The sequence below is a fragment of the Physella acuta genome, unplaced genomic scaffold (assembly GCF_028476545.2).
Source record: "Physella acuta isolate Inbredline_101_S28 unplaced genomic scaffold, ASM2847654v3 ptg001427l, whole genome shotgun sequence".
Taxonomy (NCBI): domain Eukaryota; kingdom Metazoa; phylum Mollusca; class Gastropoda; family Physidae; genus Physella; species Physella acuta.
This window is the reverse complement of record NW_026732942.1, coordinates 88808-97573: the sequence shown is the minus strand read 5'-3', so window position 1 is coordinate 97573 and position 8766 is coordinate 88808. Positions and strand designations below refer to the sequence as shown.

General features: G+C 38.2%; 1 long non-coding RNA gene across 1 annotated transcript; it reads left to right on the top strand.

The window, feature by feature from the left end:
* The first annotated feature begins 4354 nt into the window (after positions 1-4354).
* Positions 4355-7105, top strand: LOC131927663 (uncharacterized). The gene is made up of 4 exons (XR_009383671.1): positions 4355-4484; positions 5884-5950; positions 6405-6435; positions 6770-7105. It is a non-coding gene; the product is annotated as an uncharacterized LOC131927663 (long non-coding RNA).
* The last annotated feature ends 1661 nt before the right edge of the window (positions 7106-8766 follow it).

The following is an 8766-nucleotide window of genomic DNA, read 5'->3' as shown; positions in this document are numbered from 1 at the left end:
GTTTAAGCCGGGTGGGTGTCTTGAACTCCGCCGAACCCCTAAGACACTCCTGCAAGTTTACCTGTTACAGGAAATTAAATTCGTCGCTTCAAGTGTAATCCTGAAATCTTTATACAACTTAAACATAGTTGAGTGGTCTAGTGGTAGAGAGCTGGATTGCTAACCCGTCAGTATCGAATCCGGGTTCAAGACAGTAGACCCAATTCTGATGGGTACCTAACTCAGGTTAGGGAAAGTAAAGGCGGCTGGGCATAGTGCTGACCTCATTATCCCTCAGAGGCGTAGCGACGCTTCCCGGCGCCCGAGGACAAACTTTCGATTTGCACAACCCCCCCCCCCCCTAAAACCTCAAACTTTCGATTTGTGCACCCCCCCCCCCTTCAAACTTTCAATTTGTTTTTCAAACCCGTTTTGGCGCCTCCCCCCCCCTCTCGCTACGCCTCTGCTATCCCTTCATATGCCGAGGTCACAGAAACAGGTGAACTCTACTACTTTACTTTTTTTGTAAACCGTCAGTTTTGAGAAGGGAACTTTACTTTTTTTAACATAAATCTATACATTTTAATCATTTTTAATACATTTTAATCACATTTTTTTCACCAAATGCACTTTAATGTCGTGATTTAACTGGTTAACTCTGTCTTTATTCACAGATCGAGCTCGGCATCATGCAATCAATTTATAACATCGTTTTCGCTGCCTTTTTTACTATGAATGCAGTGAATCAGCAGACGGCTTATGGTAAATCTATACATATTAAGTAAAGTGGTCTGTTGCGGGTTAGGGCACGTTACTGTTCCGCCTGCGCTTCCAATTTGCAGACAACGGCATGGGATGATTAAAAAAAACGGGGGGTTACTTTTGTGGACACTTAGTCTTCGACCAGTAGTTGAAAGCTGACTGCTATTAATAAGTGCCTAATAGAAACTATATATTGAAAAAAAAAGTTCGTGGCGACGCCCCCCCCCCCTTCAACCTCTCCTCATGATATTCTGTGAGGTTATATGCCAACACCAGGGGGGTGTCCTAAATGACGAGCAAGTCTTGGAAGTTACCCCCCCCCCCCTCCCTTATATAAGCCTATACATTTTTTTTTCTCGACAAACCCTCCCCTTTCACCCCCTCCTTTGGCAAATATGCTCTATCGAGTCATACGCTTATATATATATATATATATATATATATATATATATATATATATATATATATATATATATATATATATATATATATCCGCAGCTACAGGAATATTTTATGGCCTGGGGCATGTCTCGTTGAACAAGAGGTCCCTTAATACTTACTCATGCAGAGTTTCTTCCAGGCTCCGCCCCCTCGAAGAAAGTCTACTGCACCCCCCCCCCTCCCCCGAACGAGATGAAATTTATATTGTAAACAAATACTTTTACTAGTGTCCGCTCTCCCGGAAAATGTAGACCGCCCCCCAACCCCGAAAATATCAAGTGCCCCCCCCCCCGAGAAAAAGTCTGGAAGAAACAGCACTGTACTCGTGTTTGGTATATTTTATATATGACTATAACTTATTCAACATCTATAATAGAATAATTTACAAGTGTCTTTTATAGCAGTGTTTCTTCCAGAATTTGTTCCGGGGGGGGGGGCTGGAAATTTTCGGGGGGGGGGGGAATAAAATTTCCGGGGGAGCGGGCACTGTTAAAAGTATATATGTCCTATATAAATTCATTTCATTCGGAGGGGGGAGGGGGCGGTAGGCGTTCCTCGGGGGGGGGGGGGGGGGGGAGGGGGAAGGGCTTCGAAGAGATACCTGGAAGAAACTCTGTTAAATAGTTTACAAGAGGCTTTAATAGCAATCGTTAGTCCATGGTAAACAGTGATACTAAAATTAACGACAGCCGTTGTGTGACGAGCGACTGGTCGTAAGGGGGGGGGGGCGTGACTTCACACTTGTTCCACACCTTCGTGGCTACTAGTCTTGTAGCCCAAAGTTGGCCGGTTTTTTTAACGAAGCCGTACAATCCTCTACACACATTGACAAATAAATAAATCGAGCCGACCCGCGGCATATCATACGCCGCTATTTAGTTGTTTTATTTTCTCCTTTTCAGTAATTCATAATTTGTGAATTCGACAGTACCAATGCTGCCACTGAAAATATTTGCTTTAAAACACTATCAGTAGGTCGTTAAGGACGATACTACCCCCACCCTCCTTTCCCCCAACCCCTACCCTACACCCCCCCCCCCGTGAAAGCAGCCTCCTCTTAGTTACCTCCCCTAAGTTTAAAATCGTTTCAAACTAAATTATCTGCCTCTAATAGCCGTCACTAAACCCGGCTCTACGATTAATGTAAACATTTAGCGTGAACCACAGCTCACCAGACCATGCAGGGGTGGGGTGGTAGGGAGCGCGCTTACAGCTTGCTTTATAGCGTCTCCCAGAAGAGAACTATATACATATAGATAAGTTTCCCCATGGAGAACAAGTGCCGATATATAAGTCGCTTAATGGTAAATTTAAAGCAAAATTTACTATTTTGGTCGATATAGTTCAAATACTTCAAAAATGCATAGTTTATATAAGGCACTGGTCAAACTTGGTCAGTATTGGGTCACTTTAACCTTGATAATAGAGATCGATTTATTTTTCCCGTTAAATTGAGAAAGTACTTCTAAAATTAAAGTTTCCCAGCGAGTACACAATATAATTGCTGTGGGAAACATCGTCACAGATGCATCCCATATTTTAGTTTTTTAATGATAGATTTGTAAATAAATTAAATAACTCTTACCATAAATGTACTTAGATACTGTACCTATATAATATTTTTGTTTGCAATATTATGTAGATTATCACTTGTACATATCATGTGTAATAATATCTTTTGTCCTGAGATATTTTTTTTCCCGTGAAATCATTTGTCCTTGAGACTTTAAGTATTTGTCCCGATACCGTTAATTTATATCAAAACAATATATTGCTTTTAAATATATACATAAAAGTATCTTTTTAGCCCAGTGCACTGCCATCGGCCTAGGTCAAGTAAACATTGGTAATTCAACATTTCAGGTAAATACTAGAACGTTTATATTTACTTTATTAGTGTGTTTCATAGAGGTCGGCGTGGTCGAGTCGGTAAAGCTCATGGTTGCTAAACCGAAAAGTCTCCAGTTCGAACCCTCGGGCAGTTGTGCTCGTTAGCTGGGGACAGCCACTCTTCCAGGAGAGACAACTCCAAAATAAAACAACTGCTGCCTTGTATTTTGTTCTTGGTTGGACAAAGGCTATGGAAGCAAATCCAAAAAGAAAAGCAGGCTGAAATCGGTGTAAATGGCCTCATTTGCGCATAACCAGTTGACACGTATACTTAATTGTGTTGGAGGCGTGGTCGATTCGGCAAAGCTCATGGTTGTTAAAAAAACTGCTTCAGACAAATAGCAAAAATTTAAGATTCATGTTTGCTATTGTTATAGAATGAAGGTGCTGGGGGAGGTGTTAAAACTGAAGGAAAGAGTTCACATTTGCTTTTCTTAGTTTGGTTGATAAAGAGTTAAGTTGTTTAACAAGGTTTCGGGAGTTGATTTATTTTAAAATAATAAGCCGGAGATAATTAATGTTTGTTTAATGTGGGTGGTTGATTTATAATTATAATAGTTATTTTTTTCTATATTTTATACACTAAATAAGTTTTTAAAATACTTTTACAATGAAAATTGAACTTTTTATTATCAAAATATTTTAAAAAGTGGGTTTTTTTTTTAATTTTGATAATAAATGAAGATAATTGTCTTGTTAATTAGGGGTCGGCGTGGTCGAGTCGGTAAAGCTCATGGTTGCTAAACCGAAAAGTCTCGAGTTCGAACCCTCGGGCAGATGAGGCTCGTTAGCTGGGGATAGCCACTCTTCTTCGAAGCAAATCCAAAAAGAAAAGCAGGCTGAAATCGGAGTCAATGGCCTCAATGGCGGATAACCAGTTGACACGTAACGCTTAATTGTGTTGGAGGCGTGGTCGAGTCGGCAAAAAGCTCATGGTTGATAAATTCGAACAAAGTCTCGAGTTCAAACCCACTAGCAGATAAATCTCGATCCCCTTCAACACTAATAATTAAGAACGAAGAAGAAGAAAGATTATGATCGTCAAAAAAATCAACATTATTAGCTTTACCCATATAAAAAAGAGCATTATCATTATTATGAAAAACATTATTATTTCAATTGAAATATTACTATCACCATCGAAAACTAAAAACTGTGTTTGTATAATGTAGCCGTAGCCCGTTTCATTTAACAAAACTTAATTTAACCAGCTTAGACAATGTTTGAAATGTACTACTAAACTGTCCACTTAAATAAAGAATCAGACACTCTCTTTCTTTACCAGCAATGCCAGGACTTGTGTTTTGCCAACCCACAATGCGTCGTCTTCACAACTTTCCAAGGGTTTTGCTTCCTCACTGTTTTAAATGGGTCGGCCAATGAAAATATCGCAAACTTCAAAAGCTGTCAAGGTATGACCTGTTAAATTTAGTATATTGCCCATTCGGACAGGATAGATAATGAGGCAGATTAATTTTGTTTGAGAGTGGTATATCGAGAAGATGTGATGCAGAGGCGTAGCGAGGGCAGGGCGGGGTGTGCGTACCGCACCGGGTGACACCATTTAGGGGGTGACACCAAGCCAAAATATTGCAAAATGTACAGAAGAAAATGCCTTTTTGCCAGACCTTTTAGTGATTAATTAAAGTTAAGTATTCTTTTACGTAAAATTCGACAACTATTACAAGAGGGTGGTGGGTGACACCATAACGTAAACGTGCTAACTATACACTGTATTACTAACAGACTATAATAGATAAACCTCGTTAATATTAAGTCTGCAGTGTTTAAAGCTTAAACACATATACACAAGCATATACCCGTATGTGGCGTATATTTAAATTGTAGGCCGACACACACACACACATATATATATATATATATATATATATATATATATATATATATATATATATATATATATTTATTTATTTATTTATTTATTTATTTATATATACTTTGTTTCTTTGGGGGGTGACACCACGAAATGCCGCACCGGCTGACACCCGACCTAGCGACGCCACTGATAGGATGTTAGACGCAGGTCATGATTGTTCCTTCTTGTCCCATATTTATTAGTTAGGTGGGTTGTGAAACACATACCATGGGTTACCAGTCAAGGTGGGATAATTTACAATTTATTTTTTTGTGGCCACTGTGGGACCGCAACTGTTAGTGTTATTTTTTTTATGCTCTTCTGTGAGCAATGTTTCCTTGTGTCTTCCCATGTCATGTAACATCTGAAACTCTGGGTAGTTGTATCAGTATCCGCGGCATTCAAACCCCAGACTGCGAATGACTAGGACCGCTCAGTCGCTGACATTGGCATAGGTTAACTTCATTATATAAAGACCTAACGCAGAGATCCATTCCGTTTATGGATTTATCATTGGACTTATCGTCATAGGAATGATTTTAGTACTAGTACATGTACTTGCATCTGGTAGGCGATAAATCAGAATATTCCAGCAATAAGCGTCGTTGGTTGTGTTATCTTTCTGTGTCGGCCCTTAAAACACTACACCTCAGTGGGTGACATCACACCACATCCCCACTGTGGCAGTGATATATATATATATATATATATATATATATATATATATATATATATATATATATATATATATATATATATATAAAAGAAAAAACAAGATTTAGTTCTCTTGTTAATCCGCCAATTATGCAGATTTGGATAAAGTAGTTAAATATAATTATGACAGTTATCATGGTTTCAGAGCATATTAAATATAAAGCTGATTATTTTAAAGTGAACAATGTAAGGTTACATGTATTGTTATATTATTTTTTCAGCAACTTACACCGACGGAATACTTAGGGTTACGGATCTTGCTAACACTAGGAGCACATTTTTATTCAGGTAAGGGTCATGTGAATATAAGAATATTATAAACAGTTGAGAGGGTGATCACTCCCGCTTTAACTGTTTACTGTAATAACATTTTCAAGTTCTTCTAAGGATAATTACTCAGTAAGTAAAGTAAAGTAAAGTTTCTCTTTCAAACCTGGCGGTCTATGGGGCAAGTGAAGTAGAGTTCACTTGTTTCTGTGAAATCGGCATATGAAGAGATAGTGTGGTCAGCACTATGCCCAGCCGCCTTTACTTTCCCAAACGTGAGTTAGGTACCCATCAGAGTTGGGTTGACTCAGGGACGGTCTACTGACTAGAACCCGGATTAGGACTCGAGACTTACGGGTTAGTAGTCGAGCTCTCTACCGCTAGACCACTCCATCCTATAATTACTCAGTGTATTGTGTTAATATATGTTTGACTATAATTTTATAAAATCTTCGCATGTTTCTTTATTTTCCAGCGAGGTGTCGAATATTTTGAACCCATTTAACGTAAGTAATAGCTGAAGGCATAGTTTGACTATTTACATTGCAGGAACTCTATGTGCTTTTCTTATTCCATTTTCTCTCATTATTGATCTATGTACCCTCCTTGGTCTCTCTGCTTTACACTTCATGTATCGATGTATTATATATATATATATATATATATATATATATATATATATATATATATATATATATATATATATATATATATATATATATATATATATATATGTGTGTGTGTATGTGTGTGTCTGTGTGTGTATGTGTTTATATCGCCTATATATAAGATGTATAAATATGTTGTTTACTTTACTATATGTTGTACTTTATTTATCAGACACCCAATAAAAAATAAAGGAAGAGGTTAGACGTCCTCAGAATGGTCTTCACTTTCTTCATGAAATAAAATTTGAAAGATCAACATTGTTTTTTGGGTTGAAGGAAATCTATACATTTTTCTCGGCCAAAACCAATACAAATTGATTTAAATAAACAACACAAATGCCATTGAGCCGGGGTTTTAACGGAATCATTTATGACTATTAATCAGTGTCTGCATTTAATATGGTGTTGTCTTGACTAAAAATGTATATATTTTGGTTTTAATATTAAATAGTTGTTGGTAACCTATGTTATTTTTAAATGTATCGCATTTTTGTTAATTAGTTCTTTCTTGTTTTGTCACTTTTATCGTTCAACGTTTATTAAATTCACATTGCGTTTTGACCAATAACTTTTTTACAAATTATTTTAACCAAACAAGTGTAATATTAAAAGTATATAAGCATATAATTCACATTAAACGTGTACCCATACTTAGTTCTTTAAAGTAGAGTATGATTAATTTTCTACTTTTTAATGCATTATTACATAAAAGCTTGTTATTAAAACGTTTTTTATTAATGTTTTCCCTCTATATACAATAAATGAAAAACAACACTCGGATGCGGTTTGATACCGTTCATCAGAGAGCCATGAAACTTTGGGGAGTTGAACAAAATACTCTGGAGAAAGTTCGAGAAAGTCTGGAGAAACAATCGTATTTAATTTCGAGCGGCACCACTGGATGGTGCGATTATTCTGTCTTTACTGTATATAACAAATAAAAGTCGGTTGTGGTTCGACACCGTCTATCCGAGTGCCATGAAACTGTGGAGTTGATGAGAATATTCTCAAAAATGTTTCTGGGGGAAAATTTCAGTTTCGCATGGGCGGCCCCGAGCAGGGTGCATCTTGGCGCCCTTGTCTTTTCCGTGAGCGTTATGGCGCCTATGTTCGTTTTACACAGTGCAATAGACAATGGATATAATTGGGCGTTATAGTCGTTCAATATATTGAATCAGGCGAGTTCACCGGCGCCCTAGCTGGTTGCGATTTTGCGCCCTGGGCTATCCTGTGAGAGATATGGCACCTAAGTCGGTTTTAAACATTGCGAAACACTATACATCAGATTGGGTTTAATAGTCGTTCACTAAAATAAAGTAGGCGAGTTTAGGTTAGTTTAAAACGAACGCAGACGCCATAGCGCTAACAAAATAAATCGAGGCGCCAAACCACACACTCCTGTGACGCCGACCGTGCGAAATTGAAATTTTTCAGCAAAAAAAAGCCCCATGAGCATTATCAACAACTTCCCAGTTGCATGAAGATCTGATAAAAGGTGTAGAAATGCATAAAAGACAAATAAAGTCTGAAGAAATGTAGGAGGGTTTCATCATTGGTTTACCAATCCTATATTCTTAGCCGACCATGGCTCTCTTGCACTAGGAAGCGGCCCTGAGCCGACCATGGCTCTTTTGCACTAGAAGGCGGCCCTGAGCCGACCATGGCTCTCTTGCACTAGGAGGCGGCCCTCAGCCTACCAGCCTATATATATATATATATATATATATATATATATATATATATATATATATATATATATATATATATATATATATATCTATATATATATAAAGCAAAGTGGTAAAGTGCCCGATAGGGCACTTCCCGGCGCCGCAGGCGCGTCAAATTTGGCACGATGGTGCCTTCGGGCGATAGAACACGAGGGCCGGTGACGGTTGGCCGAAAAGTCTACGGACAGGGGGTCAAAACTGACCTCGACTGACCAGCGCCTTATATGGGCTATATTACGAAAAAAATTTCCTCCGACGACCCCCCTTGAAATTTTGTGAGGTGGTAGGAGAACGCCTTGGGGTGTCACAAAAAACTCGCCATGTCCGGGGAAAATCGGGAAATGGGTCAAAACTGACCAGTCGTATTTCCCTATATAATCTTTGTATTTTATGGGAAAAAATGAGGGTCATTTGAAAACGGATTTTAGGGCACTTACCC